This window comes from Pantherophis guttatus, chromosome 1, assembly GCF_059756535.1.
Source record: "Pantherophis guttatus breed Tessera chromosome 1, ASM5975653v1, whole genome shotgun sequence".
Taxonomy (NCBI): Eukaryota; Metazoa; Chordata; class Lepidosauria; order Squamata; family Colubridae; genus Pantherophis; species Pantherophis guttatus.
In genome coordinates, this window is record NC_142063.1 from 119,995,183 (window position 1) to 120,009,680 (window position 14,498).

A 14,498-nucleotide genomic window follows, 5' to 3' on the forward strand; every position below is an offset into this window, starting at 1 on the left:
GGAGCTCACCCCGTTACGCGGCAGTAGGGCCTTGAACCGCTGAACTGCTGATCTTTCGATTGACAAGCTCGGGGTCTTGGCCACTGAGCCATCATGTCCCTTGGAGTTCATTTACCCATCTGTATATCCATTTCTTTTTACACTCCCACAAAAGTTATTTCTCTTGAGACTGGAACAAAGGACAGATACCAGAGGAGCTGTTCTCCCTCCCACCTTACTGTTTTTCATGGGGGCAGAGAAATGAAGCAGAACAGCTCCTTCACTACCAGCATCAAGATAGCATCAGAGACTGACATAGGAGACCTACTTCCTTTTGTTTTCTATGGTAAAAAATCAGGATATTTTGGTGCTGGAAAATACTGGTACCAAAAGATTCACTTCTTATCCTGGTTTCCTTGTTTTGCCTGCCACCCATGAGTTGGCAAGAGAAGTAGGAGTGATGGCTTTCTGGCATTGTGGGAGAGTCCTGTTTCTCCTCCTGCCAAAATGCAAAGGGCCCTGAACATCCACTAGGAACCAGAGAGCATGCGTCCGCACTCACCTCAGATAGTCAATGGGTGAAAGCCAGGCCCTCACCTCTTATGTCATTATGATTACATGTGAGACAGACCAGATAGTAGCAGCTTGTGCTGGGAAAACCCTCAAAACCCAGCTTCTGAAGTGGAGCAAGAAAAGACAAGCAGATACTGCCTTCGTGTTGGGAGAAGAGTAAGTTAAGGATGACACTGGGCATCAATGTCGTCATTAAACAGTTAGTTTTGGGGTGTCTTTCTGGTGCCAAGCACAGCGTGAGCAAATGAGCCCCAAGACAAAATGAAGGGTTGGAGCTCTGGAGTGGCACATGAGCTTTGCAGGCACATTTCCTATTTAGGCCCCAGCTTCTCCTGTTAGTGCTGGGAAAGAAACCCAGGAGAATTAGTTACAGTTTGATGCAGTCAGTTATGAACTATGTAAAGCACAGTGTGAGCCAATACAAACCAGTTTCAAGTTTCTATTCAAAGCAGACAGGCATAAAAAGACAGTTACATTGTAGCAATGAACTCTGCCTGCACAAATTATAATTGCATCCTACAGTTTCCCCCTCCCTCACCCGCAAACAAAATTCTGGTGGACACTCCTGTATGGGATTTTTTTTGGGGGGGGGGGAATACAACTATGCACTGCCATAATCACTTATTCTGAAACCTAATCATCAGGAATGCAACGCTAAGGTCCCCCATTCGGTTCATTTATTCTTCTTCAATTCCGTTCAATTCTTCTTCATTTGTTTCCAGTGCAAGTTGCTGCCAAGATAGAACAGAATAAAATAACAAGAGTTGGACGGTACCTTGTAGGTCATCCAATCCAACCCCCTGCTCAAGCAGGGGACCTATACCATTTCTGACAACCAAAACATTCCTCCTTTTCCTGAGGCTCTCTGGGTGGGTTACAACTCAACATCATCAGAAAGTTCGGCGGTTCAAATCCCTAGTACAGGTCTCCTGAGTGAGCAGGGGGTTGGACTAGATGACCTCCAAGGTCCCTTCCAACTCTGCTACTGTTAAAATCATCCCCAGCCAGAATACCTAGGGATAGGCATGTAGCCCAGCACCTCCGAGAGCACCAGTTACAGTGTCTGAGCCACAGCAGTCATATAGATAGATAGATAGAGATAGATAGATAGATAGATAGATAGATAGATAGATAGATAGATAGATAGAGATAGATAGATAGATAGAGATAGATAGATAGAGATAGATAGATAGATAGATAGATAGATATAAAGATAGATAGATAGATAGATAGATAGATAGAGATAGATAGATAGATAGATAGATAGATATAAAGAGAGATAGATAGATAGATAGATAGATAGATAGAGATAGATAGATAGATAGATAGATAGAGATAGATAGATAGATAGATAGAGATAGATAGATAGATAGATAGATAGATAGATAGAGATAGATAGATAGATAGATAGATAGATAGATATAAAGATAGATAGATAGATAGAGATAGATAGATAGATAGATAGATAGATAGATAGAGATAGATAGATAGATAGATAGATAGAGATAGATAGATAGATAGATAGATAGATAGATAGATATCAGTAACGCTGCCCATTCTCAGGTCGTCGGAGCGGAAACTTCCGCTTCCAAAGGACTTTCCGGTTTCATTATCAGCGCCTCCGTCTCGTAACAAACTTTCCGTCTGCACTTTCCTGACCACACCTCTTGGGGGCGCCTCCGTGCGCGCTTCGTCCGCCGCGGGTTACTTTAGGCCAGCGAGGGACCCGCCTCTGCTTTTTCCTTGGCCCGCCCCGCCCTGCCTCCTTCTCCCAAGGCCGTCAGACCGTCGAGAACTTCGAGGCGACGCGAGGGGTGGGAGCAGCCGCGAAAGTTCTCTGGTGGGGCGAAACCGCGAGCCGGTTGCGGAGGTAAGTGTGGAAAAAAAGTGCTTTAGAGTCGTCGGTGGGCTTTTATCGGGGGTCGTTTGGTCCGCTGGGACTGAGTCCTACGGGCTTCGGATTTATGTATTTGTTTTTCTTTCGTCCTGGCTTCAGCCGAGCCCTGCAGAAACTTCTCAGGGCGTTTCGCTTTAATCCGGATAACAAAACTAAAGGTGCGCAGTTCGCTTTCAGAAGGGGTTTTGTGCCGCTTGGTGTTTGTTTTCGTTCCGAAAGCCAGCGCGGCGGCGGGGCAAAAGCAAAACCGGCGTTCAGCGGGTGCCACAAAGCCTGGAGCTTTGACTTTGGCTGATGGGAACGTAGACTCTTTCAACAGCTGGGGCGTAGGAACTTCTGCGCTCTTGTAAAACGTAGTACGTACTTACGACCGTCATCCAGGCCAACATTTCTTCATTCGGCGAATGTTTCAGCGAATTCCCTGATCTGCTACGAGGTTTTATTTTGATGGGGTTTTATATTGGCTGCTTTTAGGGTTTTTATTGTTATATATTTTAATTCTGTACGCCGCCCCGAGTCCTACGGGAAGAGGGCGGCATATAAATTTAATAAAAAATAAATAAATAAAATTTCTGTTGTTTAAACGAGACATGTGTTAAGGGAGTTTTGCCCCATTTTACGACCTTTCTTCCCACGGTCGTTCAGTGAATCGCTGCAGTTGATGAGTTAGGAACCCAGTTGTTAAAGGAACCTGGCTTCCCCATTGATTTTGCTTGTCAAGAGGTCGCAAAAGGGGATCACATGACTCCTGGGATACTGGCGACCATCATCAATATGAGTCAGTTGCTAAGTGTCCAAATATCCATCACATGAGCACGTAAGTGTAAAAAATGGTCATCGGTCACTTTTTCCCGGGGCCTTGTGATTTTAAATGGTCACTAATTGAACGGTTGTAAGTTGAGGATTACCTGTACTTCTATACGAGGTCTATGCGAGGAAGCAGGGTGTGAGTGATTATTTCTGCTGACAAGCCTTCTGCATATGCTCAGAGGTTCTCTGGTGTTAGTGTTTAGTCGACATAATTATGAGATTCTGTGACTTGTGACACAGACTTTGTCCAGAATAAGCCTAGCTCAGTGGTTGTCAACCTTTTCCTCACCACGGACCCCCTTTAAATACATTTTGTGGCCATGGACCACCAAGACTTAAGATTTAAATCATAACATCATAACGATATCGTGCCTCCCCCTCCCCAGGGGTCCGTAGACCACGGTTTGAGAACCATAGGCCTAAGTTATTTCAATGATCTCTTGTATAAGAAACTGTAACCGTTAATAGGAATGGGAGGTTCTCTGTTTGCTTGCTGCTATGAAAATGTTTCATGGTTTGTTTGAGATATTGGGCAGTTGCTTTATTTTAATTTGGCTTTCTCTCTTTATTTTAATTTGGCTTTCTCTGGCTTTCTTTATGATGGGTGTGGTGCAGTGGTGAAATGTAAAATTTGTTACTACCGGTTCTGTGGGCGTGGCTTGGTGGTGGTGGGGTAATGTGACTGGGTGGGCGTGGCCAACTTTTTTTTTTTTACTTTTAAAAGCATTTTTTCTACAACCTCTTGGTTGTAAAAAAATGCTTTTAAAAGCCTCTGACGATCCCAGCTGAGCTGCGCGATCATCAGAGGCTTTTTTTTTTACTTTTAAAAACATTTTTTCAGCCGAAGAGGTTGTAGAAAAAATGCTTTTAAGAGTTAAAAAAACAGCCTCTGATGATCACGCGGCTCAGCTGGGCATGTGGGGGGGGGATGGCGCAGGGATTTTTGCTACCGGTTCTCTGAACCACTCGCCGCCAACGCTACTGGATCGGGCGATCCGGTCTGAACCGGGAGGATTTCACCCCTGGTGCGGTGGCTATATAAAGGCCTGCCTCCGTGTTCTCCCTGTCGCCTTTAGTCGGCATTTATCACAAGGCTCCCTCACTATCCAGGGTATGGCTAGAGGGGAGAGGCAGCAATTCTAACTGCAATGCTGTCCCTAGGGAGACTCACCTGCTTCCTATTGTGATATGGCTTAGGGCCAGGGAAACATTTATACTTATAGCTCCATTGTCTAATTGCCTGACTTTTATCCTGGCTTTGTAAATACAGTATAAATTCCAAAGGCAACTAACCCTGAGCCACCCTGAGTCTCTGGAGAAAGGCGGCATATAAATTGAACTAAATAAATAAATAACAGATTTGGACGGCACATGTATACCTATCTGACCACATTTAACTTGCATGTTTTACAGTAATTTGTGAGCATATGTATTTATTTATATGTGGAGGTTCTAATGTTGATAGCTGCCTAAATAATTTATTGAAGGGCGATAAATCCGTTCTTTAAGTCAGGGAACTTTCATCCTGAGGGTGGCTGGTAGGCATGATGGAAGGCTTAGTTTCCTTGGGTTTTCCAGTTGTGGGGAGGCTTCTTTATGCAGCAAGAGGTGTTGATTGGAAAATGGAGGCAGAAGGAATCTGCATTTCCTCTATGGAAAGCTCAAGGAGCAATAGCAGCAATAGCAATAAGACTTATATACTGCTTCACAGTGCTTTATAGCTCTCTCTAAGCGGTTTACAGAGTCAGCATATTGCCCCCAACAATCTGGGTCCTCATTTTACCGACCTCGGAAAGATGGAAGGCTGAGTCAATATTGAGCTGGTAAGAATTGAACTGTTGAACTGCTGGCAGCCGGCAATCAGCAGAAGTAGCCTGCAGTATTACATTCTAACCACTGCGGCACCATAGCTCTTGGAGGCTTCCAAACTAGACTGAGCCTGAATATCTCAGAAATATCTAGTAATTAGTGATAGAAGAAGCCACCCCGAACTTGGTGACCATTAAGAATGATGTAATGGTGGAACAGGTCCTTCTCTGACTTTTATTGGCCAGCATTGCCTAATCTTTAATCTTGCCAGACACCAGCAAGAGCAGTGAGGTTTCTGATTTAGCCATCCCAATCCTAAAATTGGTAATGTTGGGTTCCTTTTTTAGTCTGTTACACAACAGTGTAGCTAAAAGTTATGAAACCAGCCAAAATTGTCTGGGGAAACATGGAACTACAAGTAATTCTCAACTTAAGACCATTTGTTTAATGACATGTAAGTTATGATGGCAGTGGAAAAAATGACTTACGATAGGCCCTTGCACTTAAAACTGTTGCTGTGTGCCTGCAGTCACATGATCAAAATCTGAGCGCTTGGCAACCAGCATGTATTTATTCCAGTTGCAGCATCCCAGGGTCATGTGATCATCATTTTCAATTTTCTCAGAGGACTTCTCACAGTGATGTGCTTTAAGTCATGAGTTCACAAGGATCGTCTGGCTGCTGTTGTGGAAGAATTGGCTGACTCTGTGTCATTACTCGGGGGACGCCCAAGTGTACGATTCTTACACTCTTTGGAGAGGCTTCTTCCCTGTCGCCATATGACCACATATCAGGAGAAAACCCTCAGACTTTCTCCATCATGTATTGACTGTAAATAGTCTATCTTTGAATTTGTAAATAAAGTAAATCCTTCATATTTGCTCATTGGGAATGTCATTGTGATATCTTTTGTAACTATTATTAACATATGCTAAATAAATAAAACTTAGGGAACTTCTGACAAGCAAAGTCAATGGAGGAAGTATTTCTATTTGTTTATTAACCATGAACTGTGAATTTAAAGACCAGGGTAAAAAAAGTCATTAGATTGGGTGCAATGCAAGGACCGCATTGCTTAGCGACGAACATTCCAGGCCCATTTGTGGGTTGTAAATCGAGGACTACCTGTAATGTTTTGAGGCTGAAATTGCTTCATCGTGGATTTTAAGAAACTAGCACAATGGGTCCTGGCAATGTTGAGAATATGGATGCCCAGGTCAGCTCTCCTACATAAAGCATTTGTCTTGTTCTTATACTGTTCATAGACATCGGCAGGTGTAATTGTATGTTGCGTACAACTCGTAGTGAATTTAGGAAGTGAGCTACAATAGTGATTTCCCTTCTTTCCCAATGTAATCCCTTGATTGTGGCTAATGCAGTGCCATAAAAAAATAAACAGAAAAGTAGGGGCCAAGAAGGGGGAATATCCTTGAAAGAAAATGTAGCTGGATAAGTAGCATTTTAATTCCACGGTGCTTCACATTGCAAATTGTACTTTCAGACCACACCTGTCTCGTTTGCTAATGTCTGCAAACAAAACTGCTTTTGAAAGTGCAGGCGTAGCAAAAAATAATACAGAAATGACCAAATCTCTTTGGGGGAAAAAAACTGAAAGTGTGAAATAGGTCTCATCCCATCTCTGAAGGGTATGATTCTTTCTTTTTTATGTGCCCCTTCTTAGCTCCAACCATTTTTGTTTAACCATCGATTAAAGTAAGTGGCCTTCAGCTCCTTCAGAATCACAGGGTTCAAAAAATATAACCTGTGTGCAACTGTGTTAGATCAAGAGTTACTCCAGTCTTCCTGATGTAACACTGCCCAGATAAGTTCATCTACAAGTCCCAGAATCCCAAGCCATCCCAAGCAGGGGTGGGTTCTACTTACTACTGGTTCACAACGGGATCGCGGGCACGTGCTTGCTTCGCTCACGCGTGCGCCTTCTGTGATGCGCAGATTGCTAATGATGACATCCGGGGCAGTGGGCGGGGCCTCCCACCGGTTTTACTACCGGTTCTTGCGAACTGGTCCGAATGGGGAGCAACCCACCACTGATCCCAAGTCTCCTTCAACTTGACATTATCTTCTCTGCTGACTGACAACAGTCCCCTTGAATGAAAAGGCTCTACCAGTAAGCTGGAGCCCTCCATTTTTTCAGACTGTTTTCATTGACGGGATTGTAATGCCCTCTCCCTCCCCATGGACAGGGTGAACATGCAGTGCTTGCCAAACACCCTTAGCTTGTGCTTATCTCAGCTTGTTTTCTGTCTCCTGAATTTTGATATCACCTACGTATGCAGATAACTTTTTAAAATTTGAATAAGGAATTGGCAATTCAGCACCAGCTTCAGACTATGCTTCCTGATCTAAAAGTTGAGATTTAGATAAACAATGTTTGCTTACAATGATGTTTGTAGTTTAAGTTGAGGAGCATCATTTGTGTACTTGCATCTCCTACTACAAGAATGTAATGACTCTTCTAGCTTTGCTGGTCTACAACTTCCATTCACCCCAACTAAGGAGGATGCTGTCCAAGGATGATGAACATTATAGTCCAAAAATATCTAGAGGGTATCTGGTTGGGGAAGACTGATAAGTTGAAGAATGTATTTATTTATTTACTTATTTTATTATGTCAATTTATATGGCTACCTACTCCCCATGTGGCTCAAGGTGATTATCAAAATCAGCAACAAACAAGTAATAAACCAAAAATGTAAAATACATCACAGGGAAGACATAGTGAAACAATTTAAAGGTGATCTCATAATTTTTGATTCAATGCCTGGGGGCAAAGCTAGGTCTTCAAAGCCTTTCAAAAGGCAGGTAGATTAGGGCCATCTGACCTTAAGGAGCAGATGTGGTGAGAAAGAAGGCATATCCTCTGACCTTATAAAATGATAACTACTTAAGTGATGGGACCCAGGACATGTTAACCTTATCAAAACTTACAGGATAAGAATTTGGAGTTAAGCAGTTCTATAAGAAGACAGCTCAAGTGCCATGAAGGGTTTATAAGTGGTTATTAACATCTTGAATAGCACACCATGTGCTAAACCAGTGCAGCATGCACAGTAAGATCATAACTACTTGTGTCACTGTGTCCTGGGCCAGTAGCAGTTTCCAACAGATTTTCAAGGGCAATCCTATGTAGACCATATTGCAGTAGCCCAAATAAGAGGTGACTAAGGCATGAATGACCACAAGAATGGACCCAATGCATGCAATTGGCATACATTGAATTTGTGCAAAGGCAGTCTAGCCATGGGTGCCACTTTTCAAGCAGACATTCTGAGTCTAAAGGAATTCAAAAATGTGAAATAGGTTTTTCTGGGATAATGTGAACCCATCCAAAAAAACCAAATATGGATGATCATCTGATTTAGGTAGCCTCAAAATCAACAATCATCTATTCTTTCTAGGATTTATCTTAAACCATTCTTCCATATCACGATTTCTACAACCTTCAGATGCATACAGAACCCAGCTGGCCTAGGATACATAACTGGGCCTTATCAGCATACTGATGTTACTTAAGTGCAGGATGATGGATGATTCTATTCAGCATCTTCAGACAGATGTTAAGTAGAAAAGCCTGGAGCACCCTACAAAGCAAGGACATAAGACATGAGCGAGGTGGCGCAGTGGTTAGAGTGCAGTACTGCAGGCTACTTCTGCTGACTGCCGACTGCCAGCAGTTTGGCAGCTTGAGTCTCACCAGGCTCAAGATTGATTCAGCCTTCCATCCTTCTCAGGTGGGTAAAATGAGGACCCAGATTGTTGGGGACAATATGCTGACTCTGTAAACTGCTTAGAGAGGGCTGTAAAGCACTGTGAAGTGGTATATAAGTCTAAGTGCTATTGCTATTGCTATCCTGTGTTACCCCACAAAGCAAATGCATCTCCCTGCCCCCAATATGACTGGAACCACTCCTAGAAGTGGGAATTAATCACTACACCACCATGCCTTCAGTTTCCATTACCTGAGCAGAAGAATACTGTGACTGATGGTTTTTAAAAGTTTCCAAGAAATTAAAGAGAGTCAGGATAGAATCCATCCTTGTAGATGACCTGTGGCTATCCTGCCATAAATTATCCCCAAGCATAATCACTGCTGGCTCAGGTCTGTGTCCAGACTTGAAACCCGACTGGGAGGGATCTAGACAATTAGCTTCCTTCGTCCCTTTAGAATGTATTATGACAACATCATTGAAAGAAGTCAAAACACAGTGGAAAACGTGATTAATACATGATATGATTTTAATGCAAAGCCCAGCTGGCCACCTTCTCAGTTTGAAGCCCGGGAGGGGATCAGATTGGACCAGCCTTTTCCAAATGAGAAGTTTCTGCAGCCCAGAATTTCTTTATGGAAGTGGTGCTTCTTTATATGTGTTCTCTTCTCTCTGGCCACCTCCTGAATAAGAAGAAAAGGAGGCAAAATAAGAAAGGCGGAAATATGACCAGACTTTTCCATTCTGATTTACTCCACCTTGCCTGGCAATCAGAATACTGGTTTCCCTCCAAGGGCTTTGTAATTAAACTCAGCTATGGAGCAGGACTGAAGGATTGAACGCTTTCCTGATTCTAAGAACTTCAGAAGGGAACATAGAAAACAATTAACTCTCCCAGTTTCTGTAAGAATGCCATATCCATACCGCACTTAAAAGCAGAAGATGTGCTATTATTTCTTGCTCCTGGAAGAGTCAATGTGGAGCCACACCTTATGCAGAAGTTTTTCTTTACGACTTCAAGTATTGACTTGCTTGATTTTTAAAAATCTTCATTAAAAAAAAAGGCAGGGAAAGATCAAATTCTGGCCCTATTAATGAGAACCTTGTCCAGGCTTGACACCCTAGTCCCAAGATGATTATTATTAAATAGGCCAGAATTTGATCTTTTTTTTTAATTTAAGATTTTTAAGGGCAGAGGAATTGCCCTTTCTGTCTCTTTCTCTGTGGTAGATGAGCGTTTAATCAATTTCACATGTCAACTAAACTCCTAGTATGCTAAACTGGTTTATTAAAGTAGAACTTTCTGGTTCACACAACATGTTCAGTCAGAATTTAAAAAATATTTTATGCCTAAACATAGTAGTGATCAGACATGACTTTAAGCAGCAATTAGCAAGGAGAGAGGAAATCAGCATTTTATAAATTCACATGGATCTAATGAATGTAGATGGAAATACACATACGAACACAAGTATATAATAATAGGCCATAAGCTGCATCTAAATAAGGTTTTGCATCCACTGGTTTGGGTGTACATGAGAGGAGGCTGTTCAGACAGAACTGAATATACCCACTACTTTACATCTCAGTCACACACTGTTTTTTAAATTAATTATTTAAAAAGAATATAGTTATACCACATGGTGCTCCATATTTGAAAGTGATAAGAAGCAGGTGGCTGAATGAATGAGGAGTGAAATTCAAAGGACCAAGACTTAGTGAGAGAGGAATGAATCAATAAAGAGTCCAGCTTTTAGCTGTTTCTGATACTTGTTACATGTTTTCCATGAGTTAAATTTTAAAGTGCATGCTACTTTTATAGCCAATCAAATGCAATACAAATTTGCAAGCATACCTTGCTTTTAGACATCTCTCTTCTCCTGCTGTTCTCAGATAAGAAGGGAACAGTCTTGAAACAGGGACTCGTGAAGAAATGCAACCAGTGTCCCCTCCAAAGCTTTCTTTGAAGAATGCTTGATTGTTTCAGTCACAACACGTGTGGAGATTGGAGTGAATAACATTCACTAATGGAAGTGAAAGATGCCATGTCAGACCAGAAAACTATGTTGAGATACAGCAGAAAGACTTTTCTTTCAGACAAATTTTTATGAGAGCATTTCTTAGGGCAGAAAACCACGTTTTAAAAAAATGATGTCAGCATTTTGGAAGCCTTTTTCTTTTTTTAGCTCATTGGATATGATGATTGTACCATAAGACATTTAAGGGGAATACATTCAACCTTGTGAATTTTAATAGCCGTTAAATAACTACCAGCTACCAACTAGTTTGTGGCTGTTTCAAAACAGATGAATTGGATGCATTCACTAAGTCTGTAAACGTTTAGTTGTTTATATGACTCAAAGGAACTGCAGACTCCTTGTAGTTATATAAGAAGGTCTGGCATTCTTTGGGGGGAAAAACAGTTTGCATGGTGTGGCTTCCAAACAGAGCAGCAGAATACAGCTGAAGAGGATTATCCTTCAATTCTTTTTAGCTATGCACATTTTTTTTTAGTGATTTACAAACTTAAAGAAAAGCAAGATGGATTAAATTATTATTATTATTATTATTATTATTATTATTATTATTATTATTATTATTAATTCCATTATGAAAAGGCCCAATTTTGCATGGACTTCTTTTGGACAAATAAATGCAACACGGCTATCACATGTAGGTGCATTTCAACAATCCCTGCAATTGTGTAATCTGAGTTGCTGCCTACAAGTCAAGAATGTAGAATAACAGAGTTGGAAGGGATCTCGGTATCATGTGCCACAGCTCTTGGGCCAAAATGTCTCCAAAATGCTGTGTAGTTTTCCTTCTTGAATTTCATCTCTTTAAAAAAGTCACAGAGGTTTGCTTGGGGAAAGAGGAATTGGGATTCCAGTTTATATTTTGTCTTTTAGGCCCCAACCCCCTGTCTGTGGACCGGCACTGGTCCACAGCATGCCAGCAACTGGGTGCAGAAGCAACTGAAGCCCCATCTGTGGGATGCAGGCAGCATGCAAAACCACGCACCCTCCGGTCTGTGGAAAACCTTTCTCCATGGAACTGGTTCCTGGTGCCCAAAAGATTGGAGGCTACTTTTCTAGACCATATAGATGTGAAGCTTAGCTTGAGGCACTTTCCCCCCACTGAAAGGTCCGCAATATGATGGATTATAAATCCTGTCAATCTCAGCTAATTTGAGTGGGAATTGTAATCCAACTCTTCCTGCAATTTCCATGAGGGAAATAACTTGAGTCAAGCTAATTTAGCAGTTCCACATTCTTTGCCTAATTTCTCCTTAGCCATCTCCTTATTTCATAAATGTCACAGAATTGGCATGGATCTTTTCTTCCACAGTCTGTTGCTTTCCAAGTGCAGTATATTGGATAACAGCTCTCAGCATCTTACACTGTACTGGCTGAGGATGGTGGAGACTGCAGTCCAGCACTCCTGGACTTCTTTAAAAGTTCAGTTTGTTACATAAGTAACTCCAAATGAGGTGCCTTCCATTCTTTTTTTTAAAATATTTTTTTATTTTTAAACATAACAAAACATAAAACAACCATCATCCATTACAATCACAGAAAGTGTGTCGATTGGTTAAAATTCTTTTGTGCTTAATCCCATATCCAAAATTTACAAGTTATTTAATTTCTCTTATTTGATAATTTTATATATTCCTTTATGTTATTATTCTCATTTAACAATTATTTAACAAAGGCTTGACTCCCATAAAAAATATATTCATATATTTTATCATTACATTAATTTCATATTTCATACCGTATTTTCCGGCATATAAGACGACTGGGCGTATAAGACGACCCCCAACTTTTCCTGTTAAAATATAGGGTTTGGGCTATACTCGCCATATAAGACTGCCCCTCTTCCAATGCACACCAAATAAAAATTAAAAAACATCAACTGGCTCACCCACAATGTAAAAGCAGCTGTGCTAGACCCAAAATGGCCCCTGTAACAAGCAGGAACCTCACACAGCCACAAAAAGCCCCCCAAAAAAACTTTCACACTCTAAACACACACAACACAACACAACTGGCTCACCCACAATGTAAAAGCAGCTGTGCTAGACTCAAAATGGCCCCTGCAACAAGCAGGAACCTCACACAGCCACAAAAAGTCCAAAAAACCAACTTTCACACTTTACACACACAAAATTCCACATACAGCTTTGTGAGATTTTGTGTGTTTGTGTAGTTGGAGTGAAACACTACAGAAACACACTAAATCTCAGAAAGCTGCACAAATATTGTTTTATTTTATTTTATTTTAATTTTTATATGAAAGCTAAATTTAAAACTTCCTAAACTTTAAATGGCTAGGTCTAAAAAAGAACAACTAAAAAAACCCCAATTGACTATTTTTTTTAAAGCTCCCAAAGGGGGAAAAAACTTACCCAATAGAACAGGGGTCTCTAACCTTGGCAACTTTAAGACTTGTAGACTTCAACTCCCAGAATTCCTCAGCCAGCTTTGGTTTGCTGGCTGAGGAATTCTGGGAGTTGAAGTCCACAACTAACTCCTTGCTTGATTGCAGGCAGGGAGTTGCTTGCTTGCCTGAATAGATTCAGGCAAGCAAAGCAAGGCAAGCGTTGCGATTAGCAGCTGAGGTAAGCAAGCTGGAGGGGGAAAACTTTTTCCCTTTTACATGGCTCTGGCCATCCCAGCTGAGTTGCAGGGAACTCAGCTGGGATGGGATCGACCGTCAGAACTGGGACCGTCAGAGCCATGGTTCTGGCGATCCCAGCTGAGTTGCAGGGAACTCAGCTGGGATCGTCAGAGCTGGGATCCTCAGAGTAAAAGGGAAAAAACTTTTTTCCTTTTACGTGATTTCTGGCGATCCCAGCTGAGTTGCAGGGAACTCAGCTGGGATCGCCAGAGCCATTTAAGGTTCGTCAGAGCCTTTCGGGCTGGTCTGCCTGGTTACAGGAGAACTACACCCGGCGTATAAGACGACCCCCGACTTTTGAGAAGATTTTCATGTGTTTAAAAGTCGTCTTATACGCCGGAAAATACGGTACTTCATTTCCATGCCTTATTATCAAGCCGTTGATAAAATAAATCCCATATCAAATAATATTGTTTGTCTTTCTGTTCTCTAATTTCAAATGTCAATTTACTCATTTCAGCACATTCCATAATTTTCTTAATAACTTCATCTTCAGTAGGTATTTTCTCTTTTTTCCAATTTTTAGCAAATACAATTCTACCCGCTGTTAAAACATTCACAATTAAATATCTCAGTTCTCTATTATACATTTCTGGTAAAATACCTAATAAAAATATCTCAGGTTTAAAATCAATGTGTTTCTTTGTCATTTTTTCCAACCATGTGTGGATTTTAGTCCAATATCTTTTAGCTTCTACCTATTCCCACCACATATGGTAATATGATCCTGGAGTCTGATGACATTTCCAACATTTCTCCGATTTGTTCTTGAACATTCTGGCTATTCTCGTCGGGGATAGATGCCACCAGAGGTTCCTTCCATTCTTAAATATTAGAGGTAACCTTTGGATAATTATTGGGACCACTTTTAATGAAAATCAGCCTAGCATGGTTATACATATTTTAAAGAAATGCATTCATTTTAAAAATGGAATATTATAATGGATTCTCTATTGATCACTGAACCCAAATGGGTTGTATATAATATCCTCAAACTGAGAAAGCTAAAATAATAAAAATAG

General features: G+C 41.2%; 1 protein-coding gene across 2 annotated transcripts in view; it reads left to right on the forward strand.

The window, feature by feature from the left end:
- The first annotated feature begins 2,124 nt into the window (after positions 1-2,124).
- LOC117667983 (protein lifeguard 3-like) overlaps positions 2,125-14,498 on the forward strand; it is a 56,132-nt gene continuing 43,758 nt past the window's right edge. The window contains exon 1 of one of the 2 annotated variants that reach the window (XM_034421637.3): positions 2,125-2,422. The gene's annotated coding sequence lies outside the window, so the exon portion shown is untranslated. The remainder of the gene's footprint in view (positions 2,423-14,498) is intronic. The other variant, XM_034421647.3, reaches the window with a different exon arrangement.